Below are 27,134 nucleotides of genomic sequence, written 5' to 3'. Positions count from 1 at the left end.
GGGCAACCACCCCCTGCCCCGACCCCTCGCGCCCCGGCAGCTCATTCCCTCGGGCCTCTGGTTATGTACTGACTTATTTGTTCCGGGGCGGGGGTCTCTGCGGCCCGGTGCTGCTGGCCGAAGGGCACCGCAGCGGCAGGTACGCCACCGCCCGCCATCTCCTCTGGCAGCGCGGCCCAAGGCGCGCCGCGCCCGCCCCCCCCTCTCCCCGTGGCACCGCCTGAGACCCCGGCAGCGGCAGCGGGGCTCGGCCCGGCCGCCCCGGCCCCTGCGCCGTGCGGGGAGGTAAGCTGCCACACGCGGCGTGGGGGCGGCCCCTGGGGGCGCTCGGCAGTGCCGGGGTGCAGCTGCTGCTGCTGCTGGTGCTGGTGCTGCCGCTGCTGCTGCAGCCGCCGCCTCCTCCCCGTTTCCGCGGGAAGGCGCCGAGGCGGGCCGGGGCTCGGTGTCGGCGCGGCCGGGCGGGTAACGCGAGAGCGGGTGGTCCCGGGGGGAGGGAGGCGGCGAAGCCGTAGCGGTGCCGCTGCGGTCGGAGAGGGGCAGCCAAAGCCCCGTGAGGCCGTGACAGCCTCAGGCGGGACGGGGGTGCAGGAGGTCCCAGCCAAGGGCTGGCGCTGGGAAAGGCTGGAAGCGAGCAGCAGCCCCAGCCCCGCCCCGGCTGCTCTGTCCCCACCGGGCCCCTGCGAAACCTTCCACAGGCTTAGCCCACCTCTCCGACCTTCGGGATAAATAAGTGTTACAGGTTTGGGAGGCCGCAGCACAGTCACCAGGTGCCACCAGGCCCCGGGGGTGCCAGCACGCCGCGGGAGGTGCAAGCCAACCATGGTGGCCAAGGGCCCGCGGGGCTGGGTAGGCCGCCGCTGCCCACCAGGCCGGGAGCCGGGGGTCTGCGGGGGTCTGCGGGGAGGGCTGCGGCGTGCAGGCCCCTAGCACTGAGCAGGGCTGGTAGGAGTTCAAGCAGCACATGGCTGACACTGAGCAGGGGCTGGTGGGAGGCTGCTGGGTGTTGGTGGCCACCCGTCAGCGGCCTTGTGGCCGTGGTGGCAAGGAGGGGGTAGCCATGCCTGGAAAGATAGCGTAAATTGTGTTTCTAGTCGCGATGGAGAGCTTGGATGTAGACTAATCTCTGGCATTATCTGTTACTTCCCAGGCTTTTGGGAAGTTGCTTTTTTAACACTCCCCACACTTTTTTTTTTTTTCTTAAAAAAATGGGCTTTTTTGGTGCTTGTTGATTTTTTCAAGGGCCTTTGCAGGGGAGAGACTGACTGTGGAGGGAAAAAGGCTGCCAAATGCACTAAGTCAACAATGAAAAGGGGGTTTGTTTGTTTTGCTAAATTGATCCAGTTCTAGTAATCTGAAGTGTTTCATTGTTACAAAAGGCAGTTTCTGAAACTGTAGTTTGCAGGCTGGTATTGTCCTTTAAATGCCTCGTAAACAGTTGTCCAAAGTTTATTTTCATCTAAGAATTTTTTTTTTATGGTAATGTTTTGTTTCTTTTTTAACAGTTTTAAAACTAGAGAGAGGAGGTAACTTCATAGACAAATATGTTTTCTTTCAAAGATTAGATATTACTAAAATTGTCCTAAAAGTGTAAAGGCAGTATTTATTAATTTGTCAATGACAATGCAGATTGATACTAGAGTCAGATCTGGACCTTGTGATAACCACTCTTGTTTGCTACACACACTTTTTGGAAATAGGCTTGAGGTCTGTCATTTGTTTGAAAATTAGGCTGAATTTTCATCTGAAGGAGTTAACAGCTACAGAGATTTTGAATCTCATGCTTGGCATGGAACTGGGGTGCTGTGAAACTCCTGCACCACATCCAAAGTCTCCTAAAGTCTGTTGAAATCAAATGTATTCTGAGAGGTTGAGATGAGACCCTAAAATTGAAGCTTGGCCCTACATCAGTGGCCACCCAGATCCTATTCCTGCCTCAGAATTAATCTTTGCTTATGCTGTAACTCCAGTTCCTGTACCAGCCACTGTCTCTCAGTAAGATTTCAGATGTCTTCATCGTCCTATGGTAATGTTCCACCAAATCTACATATTTATATATACATGTATGTATTTTAGGGGGACAACACATGTAGTCAGTGTAACTGCAGGAAGAATTTTAACCTACTAACCTTTCCTGTGTTGAGATTTAGGGACTCCAAAAATGTGAGTCTAGACTTGTGTTGAAGAAATGTATCAAGGGTTTTGTAGTTCTTTGGTGCTAGTCAGAAATCAGCAAGCAAAACTGTAGTGTCAGATAAACTTAAAAGCTCAGTAACTAGTAAACTGTAGTGTCAGATAAACTTAAAAGCTCAGTAACTAGTTTCAGTTCAGCCCCCTCCCCCCCAGTCTCTTCTGTCATAAAGTTAGGTGAAATTTCAAGCTAAATGGTTTTTTTTCCCTATGCAAAAATATAAAAATAGATAAAATATGAGCTTAGAGTGGAAATTTGGAATCAATTCTCCATCTTAATAGGGTTTAAGTGCAGGAATGTATTTGAAGAATAATTTTGGAAATGTTGTCATTTTCGTGAACTGCTGTTCACTAGTCTGATTATTCTGCATCCTCATATGCCTGAGAAACATTAGGGTTTTTTTCAAAAAGCAGGGCATTTGGTGGAAGTTTAATTTATCATATGGTTTTATACAACTGTGATTAAAGTCTACCTATATTATTGAACAGCCTTCACCCAAGAAATATGGTATCTTTACTGTTCAGATCGGTTGGTAATATGGAAGAGCCTGCCAGAGGGAGATGTCCTGCACTTCAGTCACTCTTTCTTCTGAAGGGCCTGTGTCCAACCAAAGACTAAATCAGAGCAGCTGCGGGGACACTTGAATTTACAGAATGGATCTGGTAGGTTCCTGCTAACTGCAAAGTACAGCTCTGGGAGTCCCTGTCTTTAAAATCTTTTCTGCCTTCCAGTACCTCACACAACGCCTCTATAGTAGATGCAGGGAAAGATAACTGTGTATTTCACTGTTAATTTATGCAGCTTTAGAAGGTTTAAGCCTCTCCACCATTAGCTGGTCATTTCAAAAAGAGTTTCTGCTAGGACAGTTCTTCCTATTTCCCTCCAAGAAGAAAGGCTCCCAAAAGTTAAGTTTCAGAATTAGCATTTTAAGTAAGGACCACCTTTCTCATTACTGCGACCGCATTTGCTTGTCCATGTGATTGCCCTCAGCTGAATAAAGGGAATCTCCCTGTGATCCCGTTTCATTTTGGGAGAGGTTGGGGGGTGGTAGGAAGGTTTTTTTAGGCTGTGCATTCCTTCTCTTTTCCTGAAATGGAATTGCCTCACTAAGGTATTGTGATATTTTCAGATACTTTGCCAAAAAATGCACAACCCAAAACAAAAAATATGATTGCACCCCTGTGCTAATTGTGTGATACTCAAGCATTTGTCTGTCTTGCACTGCATGATGATGTGATACAGAAGCAGACAGCCATAGATGGCCAGAAAAGGCTTAATTAAGTATTCTGCAGCTGCTACAAATTAGATCAGCATCTGCATCTGTGTAGACAATGAGATTCATGGTAATTTTGAGGGCCAAGCAAAGCAGAGATTTGTTTTGGATAGGCCTCTAGCCACAATTCAAACAAAATTCAAACGAAACACGTTCTAAGGGTAGAAGAACATTGGTCAACTTCATCTCCTGTTGCTGAAGGCCACTATGGTGCCCTGTCCTGGCTACATATACCAATTCCAGTGTACCCCATGGAAAGCTGCTGTTACGGTACTCATGCTTTTTTGTTTGTTTGGGTTTTTTTTTGAGAAATGCAATTCTCAAAAGTTTTTCAGACTATACTTAGAGGTATATTTTCTCTAAGCACCCAGTTTTATGGCTGTTTCTCTGACAATTTGCCTTTATTTCAAATTGTGTACCACTTTCTGGAACCAGAGTTGGAGTAAATGATACGCACATTTTCAAGGTCAGTCATCCTGCATATTGTAACAGAGTATGCTGTATGATATTTGCAGCATAAATTGAGTAGAGAATACAACAGCAATAGACTAGTACATGGAATGAGGGGATAAAGGTATTGTTGGCAAACTTTTAAACAGATATGCTTGCATGCAGATACAAAGAAATAATAGGGTATTCTGTGGACATTTTGAGAAAGTGCCACTGGTTTTAGGTGTTTGGAAACTCCTCAGTACTAAATTGTTTTTCTTTCGCATATTAACAGCTCCAAACACAAGTATTGATCCATAAATGTGTCTTCTACCTGCTGCTGTAATACTAATATATCTATTATCAAAACAATAATTAATATAAAACGTTTATTAGATATTTTAGAGAGACCTTGTGAGGGCTGACAGCTCTTGTTGATAAGTGAAGACAACCTTGTAACCTCTGTGGCCATAAAATTTCATTGCACAATATTTGGGTCAGCTTTTAGATGTGCTTGGGCCACTTATGTTCGTCTATATTAAAACTTCCATGAGCCTCCAGCTGTGATGTCATTGGTTATAACTCTTCCCATGGAAGTACTTTAAAAAGTTGATATTACTGAGGTTAAAAGGGAAGTAAGCCTCAGAGGTTATGTTTGGATATGTACTTTGGTTTAGATGTATTTAATCTGAACTTACTGTTGCTGTGGTGTGATCTTTTTGGAGCGTCTTTGCACAGGTCCTGAGTGATAGAGACCGGTTTAAGTTCCCATTTCTGGTGTTAACGTTCTGCAAGGCTGCACGAATCAGACCAGCAAGATCTGATTTCAGCAGTGACTTTGCATAGCTACACTGACGTGGTTAAAGGAGAAGAAACCTGGTTGCTAAATCGAAGAAGTTTCTGAAACTGGGGGTTACTATTTTTGTCAGGCAAGTAAGGACCATGCAGAGACAATTTAAGTGCTTTACTAATTAATCAATTAATCTCCAATTAAATGTGTATTAAAACCTGTTGAACTGACCCACTGTGTCATTACCCTCTCCGGTTTTAAACTTTCGGTAACACTTAACTAGTTAAGTTACGGTGGCACTAGCTTTTAGATCTACCATAGTTGGAGGGTCTGTGCTGTAAAGCCCCTTTCTGCTAGCATCTCTGGACATGACCTAGTTGTCCTCTTGGCTGTGACTCAGACAAAGGAGCAACGGCTGGAGAACAGGTACATATCTGAAAGGGGGTTAAGAGATTTTCTAGCTCTTAAGTGAGAGTGAAGGGTCTCCTGGGGTCTAGGTGTTCAGGTAGGGTGAAGATGGGGCAAAAGGCATATGGGCAGAAATAATTTAAAAGGGACTGCTGCTAAGGGGAACAGACAAGTTAAGAATTTCTGGATTAAACTGAAATTCAATTCAACAAGGAGTTCCTTGCATTCTTTTTGCAGATTAAGCCCAGCAGTTTTGAAACTGTTTAAATAGTTTCTCCCAGGAACAAAGGAACAAGTGCTTTTTTGCCTTAAGTGAAAGCCAGTTCCCTCACATTTCTGAGGAGGAATACAAACCAAAATCTTATTTCAGTTAGGTTGTATGTGCCTAGGATCTAAAGTGCTATCAAAAGCATAGTGGTTGAGGATTGAATGGCTAATGAAGTCAGTTAGTGCAAGGACACATAATTAAATGGACAGCCATATCTTTCCAAGGGTAGGAACTATCTCCTGATACACAAGTAGATTATTTCAGTCTCTTCTATTTTTCTCCACATTAGTAGACTCTTCATTAATTTTTACAATTATTGCAGATGATATTAATTTGTTATTACCAAGCATTCTACTACAGTAATTTCAAGCTGAGGAGATGGATTGATACTGGGGAAAAGGCTATTTGCATATAGTTATATAGGATAGAGAGTATCCTGCTACCACTTGAGAAAGCAAAGAAGAAAGAATGCATGCTGCAGATATCTCTAGCAAGAACTATAGGAACCATTGATTTTGTATGCCTCTGTATTGTTATTGGTATAGCAATAAAAGAAAATAGAGAGAGATGAAAATGATTGGGGGAGAGAGCTCTTTTGCTTTTTAAAAAAAGCAAACCAAAACCAAAATGAAAGGTTTGTTTTGCTGAATTAATCATTAGCAGGTAGGTATCAGCTTTTAACATTTTTGCTGTGACAGATGTCATGTTTCAGGGTACAGTGCATCAGCTATGTTAACATTGGATTCATATGCTGTGAGCACAACTTTTAAGTATATGTGTAGAACTAGCATTCCTATGTATATATACTTATGAAGAAAGCAGTAACTGCTAGTTCATTCATTCTGTGCAGTTGTTTTATGTGCTTCCCAGCATACTAGTATACCTTAGTTTAGATCTGGATGTTTATCCTTTGTAAGCTCTATTTATTGAACTTAATTTGGAATCTGGTGCTTTTAGAGTATACGCGTAGAATGCACAGTTGCTTTTGTCTTTATTGAAAATTTCTTAAGTGGTACTTTAAGTACTTGCCTCATAACGCTAGTTGCTTTCAAAGGAACAAAATCCAGTTTGACTATGCAGTAAATTTTTAGCACTTTCCATTGGAGAAGACAACTCAGTTAAGAGCTTGTGTATCTGCACAGTGTGACAAGGGGCATGCTGCAAGGCCTGTCCATGTTACCTCGTTTATAGTGAACTGTACAGTGCAGCAGCGTTTTTGAAATGGGATAGCAGGGAGGAGCTGCGAGCAGTCGTGGGGAGTGGTAGGGCAATGCCAGGGGTGTCTTCACATGGGAATGGGCCACAGTGGGGTGCAGGGTGGGGAGTGGCTGCAGAGCTGTCCCTCTGCTGCCACTGCAATGGCTTAAGGGTGACAAAGACCCCAGGCGAGGCTGCGCTCAGTACATTGCCAGCAGACTGAATTCTCCTAACATGCGTGTGTTTGTTCAGGGAGGCAGTCTCACACCAATAACCAATGGATTTTGGAACAGCAAAAAAGAATTAATAAAAGCCCTTGAAGAAAGTTATATATATATATATAGAGCAGAATAAGATTTTGCTTACTGTACCAAGAGAAAAATAATTATAAATTTAAAGTGTATGTGTATATGCTTATATATACATGTACATACAAACACTTTAGATACAAAGGTGTATATATATATACACACACACTTTAAATTTATAACAGAAACATAAAATGGAAAATCTGCATGTTTTAAATGCTCATATATGAAGCAGTATTTAAGGCAATTCATCCTACTTTCCCCCCCTAACTTTTATACTGCAGTTCATCGTCTTACCAAACTTTTAAATGCAACTTCATGGCCTTCAGTGGAAAGTGTCCTGTTTTCACCAGCATAAGTGAAAGGAGAATAGACACAATATGTTTTGAAAATGCCATATAACACTGTATGAAAAGCCTTGAATTAGCTTTTGAAGAACACAATACAGAGTCATTAAATTGTGAGTTTTGCCAAAGCTTTGTGGTTAAATCCCATTTTATATTTACACACACTATGGAATAACTAATATAGATGTCTTCCTGACACTAAAGCTTGGATTTATTGGAAAAGACAAACGTGGTTGAAAGCTGAGCTAGACTGTAGCTTTTCAAAATAAAGAAGATAAAAAGATAGTTATAGAATAAACTGCCTTAGTTTACAAAACAAACAACAGAGCTCTTAGTTGATGGGGAATAGTTAGTAAAGAAATAAATGAGCGTACTGGCCATTTTAGGGCTGATTCTGTTTCTAACTGAAATAGTAGTAAAGTTTCCATTAATTAAATACAGTTTCCCTATTTCTTAACCTCTCAGTATTTCATTAATAATAGAAATATTTTAGAATTTCACTTAATGTACTTAAATGGGATGATGAGAAAACTGAGAAACAAAAAGACCAGTAAAGGGCCCTTATTTGAATTTAATGGTATACGTTATCTAGTGTGTAATCTCTACCTTTTGCAACATTAAACAATATTTTTCTAGCAAAGTAAAACATTCTGTACTGAAGTTTTATTTACAAAATACTTTTTCCCCCAAATTCAGTGAAATGCAGACTGACATAATTGGAATTTCATTAAATTATCCAGGAGTTTGTCACATTAATTACTACTTCTGAGCCTTTAAACTCAATACAGTAAAATGGTAATGAATGTACAGTATACAGAACTAAAGATTCTAAACCAAAGGCTATATGTTTTTCTTGGTTAGTGCAGCATGTAGAATGTCTAGTTAACTCCTAGGAACTGCCATTCCTATTTACTGTCTTCAGATTTAACAGTGCTTGGGTTTAATGACTCTATAGGGGATTTGGTTTCCATACATTACAAATGTTATGCATGAAACAGCAATGTTTTACAGGCATTTCTTGTTTAATAGCAGCTCTAGTTTTGCGGGTTTTGTTTTGTTTTACATTTCATACTTCATCCGAGAAAGTATCTTTCTTATTTGGAGGTTTACTTTATGCTCTGACTAGCTGTGCTTTATTCTACTGCTCTTTTAGTCTCACATACAGTAGGATATTCTTATAGCAAACAAGATTGTGATTATTTTCATATAGCACATTCCAGAAACAAAAATAATCTCTGCTGTGCTTCTCTTGTCTCCCAAAATGAAGAAAACAGATGAGGATTAAGGCCTGATCTACCTCTGCTGAGGTTGGAGTTCCCTGTCAGCTGTACCAGTCCCACACCAAGCAGCCTAGCTGAAAAAAAAATCACAGAACAGGGTTGTTTGAAAGGGCTTCAGGTGTTATTTAGCCTAATCTTAGGCTATCCATTGCTGATAAATCATTCATTTTGGCATACTGGGAATACTGAGTACAGAAATAGTTCAACTGTATATTGACATATGATTCCTTTCTTTGTCCCATTAGTGTCTTCTATGGTGTGCATGTGGATTGTGAATATGGAATCTGTTTACTTGAAAAGAATCATGGTCAAATTTTCTGTCTGTTTACTTGCTTAAATAAATGTTTTCAATTTAACACAACAATTTGTAATGAATACTGTGAAACAAAGTTAAAAGAATGAGTTCTTGAAATAGAAATCATAATAAAAATGCTTTTCTCCCCTCCAAAATATTTATTTTAACATGTGGTCACATTTTCCTACATTTTCACATTAATTGAAATCTTATTGTTCTAGAAAAATAAATCCTTTTTTTCCCCTTCGTCTAGTTTCCCAGCTCTTACACAAATTAAAGAATACACACACGGGCATAATTTGTGGTTTTAAAATAAGGCAAGTTGTGTAAATTTATGATTTCTTTAAAAAGCATCATGCCCAGCAGTGCTCTCATGTAGCCTCTGTTTTGTAATTTACCTTTTCACTTTAGCGAAAGGCAACAGTTTTTTGTGATAATCCTTTGATTACCAAGTCTTGTAAAATGTTCTAAACCCTGTTAATTTCACTCCCATATTTATCACAAAGTAATCTTATGCTGATGTTTAGAAGGAGTTTGTAAGGCTCTGGAATGTCTGCTGAAGCTCCAAATACCAGAAACAGTCTACAGACACCACATCCTTTCTATTTATTTGGAAATTACGAGGATAACTTTTTTATTTTGAAGGAGGCAGACGGGGGCGGAGGAGAGGCACCGAGTACACCCCCAGTGCTGTCTGGATTCGGATGTTCTTGTATGTAATCCTCTATGTTCTTTCCATTTAGATTCATAGAAATAGTTTGAAAGAAACTGACTATAAATATCCAGTCACTTTCAAGAAACTTTTCTTGGCAACAGTAGCTAAAATCAAGCACCGTATCAAATAAAATGCAAAGCATGCTACAAAGCTTATCTGCTTTCTCTTGAAGAAAGCTTTGTAAGCGTAGCCATGAGCCTGGAGCCCAATCACCCAGTGCCGTGGCAAGCAGAGCAACTTCCAAAGACTTAAAAATCATTTTTTAATCGTTTTCTCTGTTAAAACTCACCAGTGCCCTTCTTCTGCTTCTCCAGGAAGTTGTACCCGTCAGCACCTGCTGAGGGCTTCGTTGATCAAACTGGCAGGTAAAAAAATTCCTGTAGAATAAAGCCAGACCAGCTGGCTTTGAAGAGAAACCCCCCAGTTTGGGTTGTGTTTGTCTCACTCACCCTCTGCTCCGCAGCCCTGGGCTTTTTCTCCTTTGGATGTTGACCTGTAGGCTGCGTGATGCGGGTGCACAAGTGTCTGGCAGGCCAAGGTGCACCTGCTTCTGTCACTCCCGAGTAAATTTAGCTGTAAAAGGTATCACTGACAAGCAGACCTTTGTCAGCACTGGCAAATGAACACAGCATTGCCGTCCCCCTTCCAAGTACGCTTGCGAGTTCAAATGGAAAATAGCAAATCGGTCATCTTATCCAGGAATCGCTTCTTTGAGAAGAAGGAAGGCCAAATTGCTTGTACGTGGCAAAAAACTTTCCTCCTTTACATAGATGTTAAAATTACAGTATTCCTGGAATAATCTCTGAACAAGATGGGTTTTTGTTCTATTAATTGTGGCTGGAAGGAAACTTTTTTTTTAATGGAAATACAGCACACACATATTTCAATTCAGGTTATTAAATTGTGTTAAGTATTAAAGTTGATGGCCTTTCTTTTCACTAACTCATTGTGCTTTTTTATCCAAAGAAATATTAGAAGACTAAAACCTCTCAAATAGGAGGTATTAATCTCATTCCCAAAATTAGAAAGCATGCAGTGTTGAGAGACTGGATGTCAAAATTACGTGTTCGTAGCACTTATGCAGTGGGAATCTAGGAACCAACTACTTTTAAAATGGGAGCTAAAGTAAATGGAGACTTTTCTGAGAGAAGCGATCAAAACTTGGTGTTCTTGTCCTTATTGGATTCAGGTAAGGGTATTTATCATTTATATCTGCCCCTTGCTTTTTTTATTTTTTTCCCTCCTTCCTGGAAGTGGCTTCTGGTGGTTGAAATACATGTAATTTGCATCAGTATGTCTTGCAGAGTTAATAAAAAAAGTCACGAACATAGATTTGCCAGGATTGGTAGTAACATACCCAGATACTCCATTTTCTGCTTGAAAACTATGCCATAAACTCAAAACAACTTTTAAGGGAAAATTTCAAAACTGTGTACTTTACAACAATATACTTTTTAAAAAGAGCAAAATGTTCCTTCTAAAAAAGTAATGGGGAAAAAGTGTGGGTCAGGAGCTCTTTGTAAAATAAACAAGGTTCCTATTTACTTGCTTGTATAAACAACCACTCACTAAGCTGTATGTCTCTGCAGGGGCACCCCTTCAGATAAAAACATGGACCTGATTGGCATCATCCTGTATCCATGGAAACGTTTTAAGTACCTCTCTCTCAAAACATACTTCTCTTATTCAGGGTTTAAAAGCCAAATACCAAGTAAGTGTTTTTATTCAATAATTACACAGGAGGTACTTTGTGGAAGCTTGGATCTTGGCGTTTGTATCTGTCGTAATAAAGAACCAGGTTTTTTATCATATTTGATAAAATCGTGTTTCATTTCAAGCCTCCTATCAGCTGTCATTCTCAGATTAAAAACAACATTCAAAATGTCCTGATGAATGAAAATTCTGAAATTTTTGATGATCCATTACTGTTTGAAGAACAGTGATCATAGTTCATATTACCATGAGACTTAGGCACAGCTCTTAATTGCATTAAGCTAGTCTGTTTTTCTGTCTTTCTGAAAAAGGATTAGGAAAAATACTAAGAAATCAGACTACTTTCTTTTGGCAGCAGCCATACCCACCTGTATCGCTGTTTAGTGGGCCACAGAAGTTAAGAGCTTAACAGTCATTTTGAAACCAAACCAAAAGACTTGAGGATAAAGGAGATGCTTTAGCACAGAAGTAAGTCAAATGCAAAATAATAATTTTCCTATTGTCTGCCCCACTACTTAGTTAAAATATCAAAGCAAAGAACTAACAGAAATAAGGGATTTTCTGTCTCCATTTTTCCATGCAGAGAAAGAAGCATAGTCATGAACCACATTTATTTTAAAAACTGTCATTCTGAAGAAGATCCTTTGCAGATCAAATGTAGTTATGTCAAAGTTGCCTTGGCTCAAATTCAAAACTCTTTCAGAATTCCACCTATTAACTGGTACAACTGATGCACACTTCCAGTGTAGTTTGATTTACAAAGTATGAAAACGAGTGATTGCTATCCATGAGTTAACGTACTGTATGTATTTTTAAAAAATCCTGTCTTAATTTTGTTGAGGGAAAACATTTTCTTCACCTGGGCTAGGCTGGAACACTGGAATGCCTTGCTAATTACAATTGCTATCAGAAAAACACATTTCTGTCTAGAGAGAGATGCAGTAATTCTCGCTGAAATCCAACTGGTTTAGAGTTTTGGTTTGCTACATTTGTATCTCTACATATTATTTTCATTTACTGCTGTTACTGTTTTTATTTGCCACCTTTTCTTGACAGCCCAGTCCCTGCTGAGTGCAGATGGCACAAATACTCTCTCCACTGATTAGGTTGGAATGGCCTTTTTAGAAACTCTGTCAAACTTTGCTATCTAATGAAACTTGTTACCTTTTCACACGCTAGCTTCTCCCTGTCAGGCTTATGCCTTTATTTATGTCTATGCCTTTACAAATGTGTAAAGCTTTTGTTTAAGAACTGTGATTGTGGTGTGGACCAGTTGAACATGCTTGACTCTCTGCAGAAGAATCAGTGGGTAATCTGCCTGTGGTCTGGCCCATTCGTTCTGCAGATTGCCACATGAGACCTCGGATTGTGATTGCTCTCAAGAACTTTCACTCTGAGCCAACTAAGCATATCAGAGAGGTGAAACTTTCAGCCTCCGTGGAAGGATGCAGCACACATGACAATTTTGTACATTTCCCTTCTATCATGTGCCTGTCCTTGCTACAAGGTCGAGGTTGCTGGGGTGCTAACTGGGGAAGTAGAAAGAGAGACTAGTCTCAGCTCAGCCTGCTGTGCATTCAGTGTGGCGTGGACAAGGAAGCTCTGACCTTGTTCATCATCCTGAACAAATAAAATTTCAGTTTCGTACTTGAGTGGCAGGATTACTCAGGTGCACTGCAAAATACAGTGAAGGCTGGGCCTGACACTGCCATGCTGAAATGGGGGAAACAAGATTTGCCCTGTTGCCACTATGTAAGGGGCAAAAATGTGATTCTTCCTAGCCGCAGATCTCAGGGAAAGAAAGGGATGAGGGGAATTGGTAGTGGTATCACTTGGGCACAGAAATCTTCATCTAAGTAATATGTTCTCAGCTTTATGATTTTTAGCTTTTTAATCCAAGATGTCTTTTTTTCTAGCATTTGTTAAAGAATCACTTCCAAAATGCTAGAAAGTCAGCCTGAGCATATTGCAGATAAAATCTGTCTCCCTTCTCCATCACGTAAAATAGAGATACAACATTTGGCCTATATTCAGTTTTTCAGGTGCTAAAAAGCTATGACAAAAATGCACAGATCGTATGATAATGGGCATATTATACAACTCTAGATCATCATATGCCCAGCTTATTATTACTATTTTAGTTTTCCTCAGGCCACTTTTATAGCACCATCAACTTACATGTACTTCACAAACATAAAGGCTCATTGCATGCTCTTTGAATTTATGGATCAAATACAATAAATAAGCAGGGAAAAAACCCAGGAAAACATTTAAGAATGTGGCAAACGTATAAGGAGAGGAGTATGGCTGTAAAAAGAAAAGTGAACTGAGTTGTTTGAAGGCTTTTAAAGATCAGCATCAGACTAAAATGTAGACAAGGAATTCTCTAAGGAGCACCTCATGTTATTTTGGAGCCATCAGAACGAAAACAGGACCTAAATTCTGACTCTTCTATACTTGAAACACACCCAGCTGAAAAGGACCGAGGAAAAAACATGACTGACTAAAAAGCAGCTGCATTTGGAGAACTTGCGCACAACAAAGATGCCTCAAATTTGGGCTTGAAAAGGGGTGGGAAAGCTGAAAACGGAGCATCTGCTTCCACTGGTAAGAGCAGACAGCTGCCAGGAGGGAAATACATAGTTACAATAGCAGTGTGATCCTGTGAAACCCCCCATTCATAAATGTACCCAAATATGTGCATACAGCACTAAACATACGTACGAGAAGTTGCATGTGGCCTTCCCTGCACTATTGTGCAGTCTGTGAGCAGAAGGGATGTAAACATGCATTTGGCAAGCGAGAGGGAGGGCACTGTTATGTCAGTTTTCCTAATACAGAAGGGGAGCTGGGATTTTTTTCCCAAAGAGAAAGTAAATTTTGAGTTAGACAACAGAGGTGCTGTAGGAAAAAGGCAAGTTTAGCTGCAGTATTCTGAACAGTTTTGAGGGAAGGGCGTAGGGCAGGTTTAAGGTCAATAAGGTGAGATGTCTGTCCGGTTAAGTGGCTGTTAGCGGTGGTAGGGAGCCACATTTCAAAGTATAAGAACTTTATTTAGGAATTAAATTGCACAATAAAAGTTTGGAAATGTGTAGGTCCCTAAGTTAGGAAAGAATATGGACTAAATACAGAGTGAGGCAGGAGGTATAGAAGGAATCAGAAGAAAGAGAGGGTGTTTAAGCAGGAATAATTCTGCTTGTGGCAATGGCTGTTCGTAGCCAGAGGGAGATGCATGCTGTGTTGCCGAAACAGTCAGATTTGGTATAAATGCAGCTGAAGGCAGTGAAAAAGATAATTATAGAATCATGGAATTCCAGGTTGGAAAGGACCTCAAGGATCGTCTGGTCCAACCTTGGCAGAGTGGGGAAGACAGAAAATCTGCTTTTCCATTTTTTATGTCCTAAGATGAGAGCAACTTTTCAAAAAGGAGAATTAAAACCACTGAAAGGGAAGGGGAGGCAGGTGAATGAGAGAAAAAAGTCTGACCTTGCAGTGAGTTACTGGTTCTGCTGAACTACTGTGCTTGAGAGAGCTCTATACACACACCTATACAAGAACTTCAAATGCCCCTACCTCTAGGTTTTATTTAAAAGATTTAAAAGAATCAGTGGGGAGAAGTTGCTAATGTGGGCAGAGGAAGTAATTTCTGACACATGCAAGAATACTGGGTAGCCAGTCTGCTTGCGTAATACGGAATGCAAAGGGTACAGGCAGGAGGGGTGAGATGGCGTGGTAGGGCACAGACTGGGCGTCTGGTGGAGAGCAGCCTTGGTGCAGCTCAGCGCAGGCTGTAGCGCTGCCTCTGTCACACGGTGTTCGTGTGCGGGTGTTGGATGACGGGCTGGTTCCATAGGAAGCCCTGTTCTAGGATCTACAGATACCTAACTGGCTACAAACCTGTCTTCCTAGATTTTGTTGGAGTTAAAAAAGCAAAAAGTGGTTCTGGGATATGTGTGAATAGATCTATACCATGGCACCGAAGGAGTGAGCAGCTGCAGTCTGTGGGAACTTAGGTACGTATATGCCATTAATTTAAATGCGCTCCAGGATTCTGTCAACAGAGGAAAGAGGAGAGCTTCCCCAGGAATGTTTACTGCAGAACAGTTACACTGATTATAAGTTACTTTAAAGTAATAAATTAATAGTGACCTTCTCTGCCAAAGTATGATTTATTACAGACTGATCTGCTGTTTTGTATAACTGTTTTACATACTAATTGCCAGTATAGTTGCCTGAGAATTGAAGTATAAATGTGATAGGGAATGATTCATAGACAGTATCTAAAAGCAAACCCGAAAACCTCAAAATGTTACAAGCTTTTAGAATTAAAACATTTTAGTGCAAATCAGCAATATGGTGTATTGTCAAATTAATTATTTGAAAAGAAGTATTTATAATAAACATTGGAAAAGATCAGCGGAATAAAGGGTTTCATGAGGCATTCCTAGTTTCATGTAAAAATGATTCAGCTCTTGTTCCTGCAGACCATTTTTTATATTTTGCTGTGGTCTCCCAAACTCCTGCAAGCTCCAGGTTTATGAATATGTCCTGTTCAATAGGTAAGAGGTTTACTTTGCACTTGTCCTGGTGTCCACAAAAGGTGCTTGCTAATAAACCGGTAAATGGGCCTCCTTCGTGTTTTAAGCCTTTCATACTACGTGAATAGTTGATCTGAAAACTATTATTTTAAGTGGATCTGGTACCACAGCCATATGCAATGTTGCCTAACATTTGTCATTAAGATTTTTCATTGTGAGTTGCAAAATTTCAACTATTAAGTTTTAAAGGTATCCTTTTTGTGTATGTGCTTTATCCTGGATTTTCTAGAGTGATTCAGCAGTTACTTGAACAGGAGGAGCGGTATTCTAGACTACATATGTTAAGAAAATGTGTGAAGTTGTTTAACTGGGCATCTCTAACAACCTACAGAGTTTGTAATAATGGAAGAAGTTCAGGGGCAGTCTTGGGAATGTACCTGCCGCCTGCTCAGATAGCATATCTGCCAAAGTGAAATTCGCCAGGAAAATACCGGGTCGTGTGTGCTTGTCTGAGGCTTCAGTTGGGAATCTGGCACCAAAGAGGGGGAGGAAGTGATTAAAAGCTGTTGGCATGCCTGTATGCCAACTTAGAGCTGCATGGCAACTGATTCTGACATTTGTGATATTTTAAGCGCTGGACTTAATATTTATTATCACAGAATCTGAGGGCTTATGGAGGTGCATGCTAAAGTCTGTATGTTTTGCATTGTGTACAGATATGTCGGCTGTTGTCCACTCCTTACCTGCTCAGTCTCAATTCCTAGTGCAAAAGGGTGACTATACAGGTTCTTTCTCTCTTTACTCCATTTTCCTGCTCCATGGAATGATGTAGGGAACTAACCTCACCTGGACTTATTCTCTTTGTCCCACCCTCCCAGCTTTTAGTATGGCTGCAAGCATTATCCAGCCTTCCAACTAGCAGGCAGAAAAAAATATAGCAGAATTCATTCTGAAGAACTGAGTTTTGCACTAGCCGCTTACATGTACAAAAATGTAATTCTAATCCTCTGTTGTTTTTTGGCATTAATGTACCGTATTCATTGAGACTGAGAAAAAACTGCTGCCTCTAAGAGCCACTGATTTGGACAATTATCCAAAATCAGATTATAATAAATGGCAGTCTTAGGAATGTTGATTAACCTCTAAATAAATATTACTTTGGAAAAACCCTGTCAAATGCATTAATGATAAGTTGTGAAGTAGTAGTAATTGCAGGCATGGCATTATAGATAACGTAGTTAATTGATACCACCCTCTCAAACATGTATAGTACATCAGCTGCCATGAAGCTGGAGTGATTATAATAGTATTTACAACAGTTGAAATAGATAAGATATGTAAAATAGAAACTTAGGGTGCTTACTACGATCCTCTCACTTGGTCATTTAATGACTTTGGGCAAGTATTGCTTGGACATTAATGCTTCCAGCTTTCTGATGAGGTAAGTATGTACTGAGCTGCTCTAATTAGATTTTATGTGAATGTCATATGGTCCAGGATGAAGACTGTAATTAGTCCAGACAGTCTGCACAGGATGAAGTCATGAGTCAGGTCCAGGGACGACCCGGAGAGCAGTCAGGAGCAGGAGGAGGTGGGCCAGGGACAAAGCATGGGTCTTTTGTCCATCCAGGGGACAGGGCAAAGATGGGACTGGTGACAAAGCTCTGGCAAAGCAGAGGTCTATCCAGGAGACAGCAATCCACAGCAGAGGTCTACTGTCCATCCAGAGACTACTGCACTTAAAACATAGCTCTAGTTAATTAAGGCCCTGGGCTGAGCTTAAATGGAGCTCCTGGGTCTAGGGGCATGGGTGTCCCTGGGGGAAGCTTATCAGGGCCATTACACCCTGTCTGGGTGTTCAGGGCCTTGGCAGGTCCTTCCTTTCCCTTATCAATGCTTGCAGTCATAGGATTCACAAAATGGGTCTGCCTAGGTCACCTTTTCTTGGGATGGTCCTGCAGAGCTGTTTGGATGAGTTCATGCTGAGATTACAAATGGAAGTGGAAAACGTGTCCTTGTCTAGCAGATGTGTTTGTAGAAATGCAATACAGATTATATAGATGCAGACTCTAGGGAAGAATGCCTTGGCTTCGTTTTTTGGGTTGCTTTTTTTTTTTTTTTCAGGAATGACACACATTTGATGAAGAGTCCTCTTCATGGCAGCATGGCAGCAACCACAGTGCAGCCACAACTTCTGTGTCTTGGCCCGGCCCGTAACTTGGTATGACTCCTAGTGTAGAGCAGCCATGGGCAGTGGAGTGAGAGGAAAGCTATCAAGTACAGATTATATCTGCTGAGGTATGGCTTGGACGTACTTGCTTCTGTCACAGATGAATCAGGGAGGACAGAGTGATGGATTTGACCCACTTGGTCCAGCAAATGCAGACTTAGAGCTACTGAAGACATGTAAGCATAGTTTTGAGAGCTTCAGGGCTCCATTCTCTATCCCTGAAATGACAGGTTATGAAATATAATGGGACATCCTTTTCAGGAAAGGAGTAACTGCAGCTTAGCTTCCTCTTGTAAACGTTCTGGGCAAAGGCTACGGGTGTAGCTGCTTGAGAAAGGGAGTTGGAATGTTGTCGGGAAAATAAGGATGAAACTAAAACTTCAGGCTATAGAATATGCTTTTTAAATGCTGGTTTTTGAGGAAGAGTTTGTGGGTTAATGCAATTACTTCGCTGGGTGATTCTGCCAACTTAAGCCAGCTTACTTATAATATAAAATAGGGAGATCAATTTATGACCCTGTAGTTAGGGGTAGCCCTTGTCCATTTTCAAATGAAAACTAACAGTCTTGAAAATTCCACTATTCTAGTAAGGCCAAAATACCACTATTTAGCTCATAAGTATAGTCAAAATAGCGTGAAATGAGCCCAAGTCCTGTAATTTCCCTTGGTTGCCTTTTTTTTTACTGATTTACTGATTTTTTACTGTGTATAAAAGCAGTTCATAATTTGAAATTTTTTGTTTGTTTGTTTGTTTGTTTTTTAATTTCATAACGAATTTATTCAGGTAAAAGTTATCTTGCTTCTGAACACTCTCACTCCACCACTCCCTGCCGAATAGCAGAAAAGCCAACATCTCCAGAAGGAAGCGAAGTGGAGCTGTTCTACGTACACTCATGTGTTCTTACCACTTTTGTCAATTATATGAGTTTGTTTTCCATATTAAAGCCGGCATGAAGGACTACTTTACAGTGAATAAAGTATTCAGTCTTAAGTGCTAAGAACAATTTTTTAAGCTGAAGTTTTTCTTCTGAGAGTTGTCCAAGGTTTCATTCCATGACTTCTTCCTAAAGCTACGGCTATATAAATCAGACCAGAAGCATACCTGTTTACACAGCTGTGCCAGGGGAATGGTGCAGGAACTTCACCTTGCCAAGGGAAGGATTGCACTCTGGCAAGGATCAACTCCCTCTCTCGTTCCTAACTTCTTTCTCAAGGTTGATGAGTAATAAATTGTGTCCTAAGAGCAGAAAATGGTGCAAATGCCCCTGACTGATCAACTGTGACTTTTGTAGCTGACCGACGAGTAAACCTCAAGGGAAGGTAAGTTTTTTTCTTGTCTTTTAGTTTTTGTGAGGACAAGGAGACAGCCTGTCATTTCTTTGGGAATGCTTGAACATAAGATTACTAATAGGAAACATTATGCACAATTCCATCTATATTTTCCCAGTCATTTTCCATGCACCAACCCTCAGCCAACACAACTGGCATCACTCCCACTGAACAGACACTAATTTACGCCAGCTGAGGTCCTGGATCTTGTGTTACTTTTATATTCATATACTACAGTCTGGGAAATGTCAATAAAGCACGCAGGTTTTGAAACGGATAAGATACATGAGTGCAACACAACTATTTTACATGAGGACTTGAATCAGAACTGTTACTTATGGCTGGCATACTATGATATGCTTTCTTTATGACCCTATCTCATGCTGCAGCTGACTTGACCTAAATTCTGCTGGAGTTTTCTATTGCAAAACATTGAGACTTCAGGCACTGCTGCAAGTATGTTAAAAAAATAATATGCAAGTCTCTACCGAAATGATACAATGAATTCAGCATTGTATGGCATTTAATCTTATATTGCATCCTATTGATTTTATGCCAGACAATTTTTCATTTTTAAGTGAGCTGCAGGCTGCAATATTGGTACTGCGAGTTGTCAGCACAATAAACAGAAGGTTTGGGGACTAGATATAGGGAAGTTGAAATTTTTGAAATTTGGCAAGAATGTGAAGGTCTGGGAAGAGAGATTAGGATAACAAGCAGGTCTGAAATACTTAGCATCGCTGATCATTTAAATAATGGCTACCAAGTTTTCGGTTTAATAATTAAGATCAAGGGGCAGTTCATGCCTGTTAGAGCCACCGTGTTAGGCTGCCTGCAAACTTGGGCATGCATCTCTGCATGACTATTTTCAGTCAACATCTGGAAGATTTTCTTTGCCACTAAAGGCAACCCCACCCCCACCCCCCTTTTAGTTTTAAAAATGACAGTCTGCATCCTGCAGTGTGCATCTGTAGCAGTGGGTGGATTCTCTGGCAAATTTAATTGCCCCAGAATCACACAAGGCCCTGACTAATACCAAATGATGTGTGATAAACAAACACAGAAACTTATGTTACTGAAGTGTTCTCTCCATTTAGTACTTAAATGCACTAGAAGTGGCCTTTTGGAAAGCGTAGGTCATGGAACAACAATTGCTATTGGAGTCTCTGGATTGCTTCATTGTTTATTTAAGTTGACAGGAGGCTAGCTACAGTTTCACAATTTAGATCATTTATTTTTATGGTCAAAATGTTTGCACAGTAGCAAAATGGTTTAGCCTATCTCCGCAATGGGATAGTGTCTCATTCTGCAGCTGCTCTGGCTTTCTTTAGTTCAGGCTTCATGCAGAGTGGGTGCTTCAGGAGCCTGGCAAACTATTAAATCAGCAGTGCTTTCCCGGTTGTGCCAGCATACTGTATCCACAACGAGGAAACCTTAGGAAGCTTGTTTCAGAATGATTTCCTAGTGTTTCTGGTAGGCCTGAAGGGAGAAAGAGATGTGCGCTGTGATGTCTCTTGGATAAAAGAACTCGCAGAAATGAAGGTAGAATTTAAAAGCCTTCTGAAGCAAAGAAAAGACAAAGCTGTTAATGCGCTGGTGGTGTTCTTTGTGTTACACAGAAGTGCATCAGTGGACGTGAGAAGTTACCTAGTAACACAAACATTTTACATTCGTGGAGACTTGGGGCCATCAGTGACAGACCTTATCTCCATCACTGGTAGCCTTCTTCACCCTAATGGTTATGAAGGGCTCAGATATTTTTCATATGCACTCACAGCATCTTTCTGACACCAGTCAGTAATAAAAGGAAAAGTAAGGTCTCCTGCTGCTGCCTTAGTGCACTGTCACCGACGTGCTGGGAAAATAAGAACAAAAAGAAGGACAAAAGGGAGGTTATTTGTATATGGCTTATTGGAAGGCATCTCATTTTCTGTCTCTAGTACGTGTTTCCATGTCCTAGGGAGAGACTTAAACTCCTCTCAGGAGCTTTTGCTAAGGAACTAGGCGTTTGGACAGCAGTGGACACACTGAACAGAGAAGGACACGTTGGTGTTGGCCCTTGCCTCTGCTAGCTTCTCTGAAGCAAACTTAGGTCTTGGTATCTCTGGGTATAACCTCTCTCCAGTGGCAAGAGGGCAAATCAGCTGAAGTAGCAGCAAATACTCAGCTCCCTGGGGCTGTTCTAACAGTGTACTATATGTCCCAGTGGCAGAGGACGAGTCCTCATGAGGTTCACAAGAAGGTGGCAAGGTCTTTGTTCCATGGGTCTGGATACCAGGCACCAGCACGGCCATAGGTACATTTTCCCTTGTTGTAAATTCACTGTTCAGCCTGTGCATGCTTGCAAAAAACAAGGGTCTGATTTTTTTTTTTTTTGGCTAACACTGGATGCTTTTATCTTTTAAGAGTTCTGGAAGATTGGCATTACCCTGTAGCAGTGTCACAGCCTGCAGTCATTTAATGCCTCTTCTTGTGGGGCCAGGATTCCACGCCCAAGTGCATTTAGTAGGTCAGTACAGTAATTTTAAATGTCTATCTTTCAGTCTTTTGCCATCCTCAATTATACCTTTCCACCCTACTATTTGTGTAATTTTCTTCTGTCTGAAGTCTCTTTACTGTTGTTCTCTATTGCACAGCATGACAAATTACCCATCAAGCCATATCTTTTCAGCCCAGAAATGTGCAGTAGCACAGAGTCATGGCATTATCACGTTGTGCACTTTATTTCCTCACAGTTCATTCAAGTGTGTCACTTTATTTTCCTGCTTCCTTTTGTCATCATGAAGATTAACTGTTTTATTCCTCCTAAACTTTAGGAACAATTAGAAATGCATTACATTGTAAGCTCTGAGCAACACCTATACAATTCTGTATAACTTAACATTTCCCCTGCATGGCAAAACCATGGCCATGATTCTGAGTCTTTGCAGAAGCCAGGGCTTTCATCCTTATTATACAGCTGAGTAACCCTGGTTGTGGGCAAGAGAATTATTTGTAGCCTCTGGCCACCAACCAAATTAACTGTGAGACACCATTCACTTTGACAGTGTGCGCTAGATCCTCTTGGGAGTTATGAAACTCTCTGGGTCTGATGTGTACTGTGCCCACAGTCCCTCCTCTCCTCCTTCCCCCCTCCTTAATTCAAGATAAATACCAGTAATTGTACAGCTTGTGCTGAGATATCTCCCAGGCATTGCAAGTATGTGTTAGAAAAATGAATTTTAACAGCTCAGAGCATCAACAGGGCTACAGCTGATACATATATAAAATGCATCCTTAGAAATTGTGGTTAAGATGATACAGAGGAAGTTTGTTGTTAATGGCATCGTTTAGAGCAGTTGTTAGCATTCCGTGGGGGCAGTGCAGGAGTTCAGGGGGCACTGGGTACCCCCAAGGCATTAATGCACATTCTGAAGAGAACCGCAGGGGTAAATGTAAAGCTGTCCTCATAACATACCTGAGATGTGAGACAGGATCTCTTTGAGTAAACATGCCTGGTTTGTCTTTACAAGATATTTTATGGATCAATAGGAAGAATGGTTGTTTGAAAGGGAGAAAAGGCAAGCTAGAGGAATTAGGACTTAAGATAATCAGAAACGGCACTAAGCCCGTGGAATGAAATTTGGTTGGAGCAAACTTCATATACTTTCAAATTGTTATTAACAAAATGCTGACTGTTTAATACCATCAGATTATATGATTTTTTAAACCACTTATACCTGAGAAAATGTGAGAGCAGAATATAATGAGCTGGAAGTGTCATGGTGCCAAGGATGCCAAGAGCCGTTTGCAGATTTGTGTTAGTGGCCCAGTAACTTGAAGACTGGCAGATGCTAAAAGACTGGTCTTGAGATGTGCTGGAAGAGCTCAGAACTGCCAATAACTGGTACAGGCACAGGTTAGGCACCAGTCCCGAGTCTAAATTAATCTAATCCTAAATAAGGTTTCTGTCTCTGCAGTGTTCTACTATGTACTTTGTAGTATTTACTTATTCTGTGCCTATTTCCAGCATTTCATGTTGGTTTTTTAAAAATCCCAGGTTTAGCACCACACATTATGGCCAATTAGCACCATAATTATGATTCTTTTTTCAAGCATACCTTTACAGGTTCAATGGCAAGATTAGTATAGAAAGAAAAATGCATGAAGGATTTAGAGAAAGCCTGACTTTTAAATGAAAGACAAAATGTTTTTTACTTCGGTTTTTGCAACCTTTTGTGAAAACTCTTAAAACCGGTTTAAATGGGACTGGAAGCTCTGGCTGTTGTGGTTCATTTATCTTGTAATGTTTTCTAATTACTTTGCTTTAGAGTGTCAGGTAGGAGCTGGTAATAGAAAATCCAGCTCCAGTACGCTTCTCCATACATCTCCCTTATGGAAATTTGTTGCTGCAGCTGATAAACAGAATTATACAAGCTTTGTCACACAAATCACATTATAAAAGGTTCCAAAAAACTTGACAATGTTGACAGTTGTTTTCAGCAAATGGCTGCTTTACTGTAGCACTGTCAATGTTGATGTCCTTGTGCACATGTAAAAGAGCAATGTGATTAAGGCAAGCTTGTCCATGCTAGATATGAGCCAAGTTTTCAATCTCCTCATGGCACTGAAAGATTGCTCAGCTGTTGCAGATAAGGCAAGAATAGCTAGCAGATTTCTGCCATTAAAAAAAAAAATAAAATAATCCTTGTCTTTGGGCATGCGTCTGTAGGAATTTGTAACATCTGCTACTGACCTTAAGTTCTAGATAAGAACAGCTCGAATTTGTAACTCAAATTGTTATTACTTGGTTTAGATGATGCACTTCCAAGAAGATTACTGAAGTATCTTTGTAAGAAGACATTTGTCTAGACAGCAGTCTAAAGCATGATATACTTTTGTAAAGTGGTACTGTAGCGAATTATCACCATTCCTCTAGTGCCACTTACCACTGCAATTTATGTCCACATTATGTTGAATTTAATTTGGACAAATAATCTATATTGTCTTTCGTTCTGAGAATATTTCATATTTAAATATGGAAATCGATGCAAGTGCCCTACCTAGAACATCAGTCATCTTTTCCGTATTTTTTTTCTCACTATCAACTAGATGAAAGGTATGGAAAACTCAGTTCTTTAGCCAAAACTTTGTCAAGAGAAACAGGCATGAGTTAACACAGCCATATCTCCCATCCTATTGACCCTGAATTCTTTATGTAAGATGTCAAAGCCATGGAACTCAGCAGATTTGTTGTCATGTCTGGGTGTGGAAACAGTGGGAAGAAGCCAATTTCAACAACATAATCTTATAACAAACCCATGGAGATTTTCTCATATAAATTAGTGTAGACTTTGTTAGTCTAAACATACTCAGATTTCCACTTTGTATTTACTAAAAACTCTCTTTGAAAAGGCTGGGATTCTGACAAGAGCCTGAGGGGGCGGAGGGGGCGGATTTTGGGTTGGGTCAGAGTGACCAGCTGCATGTTTTCCCAAACATTCAGTGCGATGCTCTGCACATCTTGGAATATCTTAGATGTGCCTGTGCCTCTCTGTGACGATATGGTAAACTCTGTGAACTGAAGCTATCTATCAGTGGCTTTTTCTGAGAAGCTTGCGCAGTGACAGCGTGGTAATAAAGGGCAGCATTTGGTAGTCTTTGTTACAAACCCATCTTTTCTCTTCTTGCCACACAGTGGCACATGCCCTGATCTACAACCAAATTCTGAATCAAATGTCTCAGACAAAAATCTTCTTCAATAAACAAGCCCAATTCGAGCCCAGAGAATTGTCCATTCTCTGTACTGAATGAAGCCAGAGTCTGAAAAAAAAAAAAAAAAAGAAAAAAAAGAGGTTTATGAAAAGGTACTCAAAGAGCATGACATCGTACATGCAAGCGAAGGGAGGAGATAATATAAAGATGCACTCCTCACCTTAATTCTGGTATTTCCCTGTATTTTAAGACTTGATGCTGCAATGTAAACATCTTTTTAAAAAATAATCTTACTATGGGAAAGCATGGGCAGCCTTAGCTATGGGCAGCACCACCTGTGCCTCCTATAGTTACCAAGTTTAAAGTAAAAGTTATAGCAAGTGTAACAAACAGGGCTTTATTCTTAACAGAAACCAACATTAGTTTTGCATTTTGTGTCATCAGGATAAAATTAGCTGCTGCAATAAAAGCTATACTGCATGAAGACATGCTCATTTTTATGTCACCTTGTGAAATTCAAGGCGACAATACACTTCTTTTCCTCCAGCAGTCTCAGATAAAGATTTGCACCTCAATGCTCTGGACTCAGTAGCAGTTTGACTCTTATTTCATTCTCAGGCTCTCTGATCGAAAACCTAAATCTCATAAATGAAGGGCTGTAATTATCAGCTAGTAAATCTTTCCATCAGTGGTTATTCTTTAAGGTCAATTAGAGTAAGGAACATTTCAATCTGGAAGTACCATGAAGGAAAATCTTTCATGCAGAATTGATGAAACGGGAGTGCTTCTGCCTGTACCCATCTACTCTCTGCTTTTGTGTGTTCCTCCACTACAGCTGCATGCATTAGCAGGCTGACTCCACTTTGAAAACCTTAAGCCGCATTCTTCAGAACAGTTGCTTGCTGTTGGTTGGATTTCTCTGCAGCCCTTTTTTCCATTTGGAGCCACCGAGGCTGACACATAGTTTCCAAGATCTTCAGCGCGTCTTCTGTCTCCTGAATCGTCTCCTGAATCCCAAATATTTCTCAAGTGGCTAGCAAAAGAATATCCAGATAATCTTCATGCTGGTGACACAAGCTTTGAGAAGAAAGCCAGATGGCTCTGCAAATTAATTGTAAAGTAATTATTTCATTTCATGTTAGCTTGGTGTCTTTAATACGTGTGTACTTTCACTGTTAGAGTTAGAGCATTCACAAGATCCGAAGGGCCTATGAAATCCCACTAATTCTAATAACAACTTTTGTTGGTCAGACTGTAAATGATACTGTAGATGAGTTGTGTGACAAAGCAATAATGCAACTTGAAAAAAATAAGAGATGAGCAATAAACTGAAACAAAAGAGCTTGTTGCCTTTCCCAAAACAGTACTTTTCCATTCCTGACCTAGGTTTACTTCCCTCACCCCGCCCTTCTTTAAGCATCTTTACATTGTATGCTAACAATAGGTGCATTCATGGTTCAAACTTTATGCCCAAAATTATTGCCATTCAAATCCCTTATTATCCTTTCAGGCATCTTAAAAAAAACAGGTCAAACAACACTGCATAATTTGGAAAGTTAACAAAACATTGTTTATGGAACAAAAATATAAGTAGATGTAATTACCACAACCTTTAAATGCATTGTTTCCCTTCAATTGTCAATTAAACATTTCGAAGAGCTAAAGTTTTATACAAAATTGGTTTTGGTCGTCTTTTTTTCTCAACAAGATAACGGGGAAAAAAAGTGCTTCAACTGACATGACATGAAGCCCACCTGCGTCACTCTTTGCTTTCCAGTGATATGAGTAAGCTTTGGCTCATAACCTCATTTTTTTCTCACTCAAAACACTGTGCCTAGATACCACTGGGAAGATAAGGACTGAAGATTGACACACAACAACTGTAGATATGAATGTAGATTATGAAAAATCAGGCCTTGACCCTGTAAGCAGCCTCGTCCAGACACAGCTCCCCTCCAGATCTCTGCCCTGCCACAGTCAGCCTACATTTTTTTTTGTCTTCAATTTCAGTATTATCACAGGCTTTTAACTTTCTCAAGGCCAGGCGGCTAGCAGACATAACATTGATAGCACTCAGAAATGGAGAAATGGAAAACGAAATACTTGCTTTCTGGCCATACCCAAAAAAACCC

The 27,134-nt window shown here is 40.5% G+C and overlaps 1 long non-coding RNA gene across 18 annotated transcripts; it reads left to right on the top strand.

Annotated features, from left to right (window-relative positions):
- On the top strand, positions 1–26,679 carry LOC114016992 (uncharacterized). 18 transcript variants are annotated; one of them, XR_008730301.1, is made up of 11 exons: positions 144–285; positions 2,713–2,850; positions 9,429–9,495; positions 9,813–11,209; positions 11,523–11,679; positions 13,684–13,818; positions 15,121–15,224; positions 17,874–18,047; positions 18,764–19,299; positions 21,715–21,817; positions 25,838–26,679. It is a non-coding gene; the product is annotated as an uncharacterized LOC114016992 (long non-coding RNA). The 18 variants fall into 18 exon arrangements; XR_008730307.1 differs by having other exon boundaries at positions 2,713–9,495; positions 9,813–9,863; positions 11,088–11,209; XR_008730309.1 differs by lacking the exon at positions 9,429–9,495.
- Positions 26,680–27,134: the final 455 nt, after the last annotated feature.

This window comes from Falco cherrug, chromosome Z, assembly GCF_023634085.1.
Source record: "Falco cherrug isolate bFalChe1 chromosome Z, bFalChe1.pri, whole genome shotgun sequence".
Classification (NCBI taxonomy): Eukaryota; Metazoa; Chordata; class Aves; order Falconiformes; family Falconidae; genus Falco; species Falco cherrug.
Note: the sequence above shows the minus strand (reverse complement) of the source record. Positions and strands in the feature narration are given on the sequence as shown.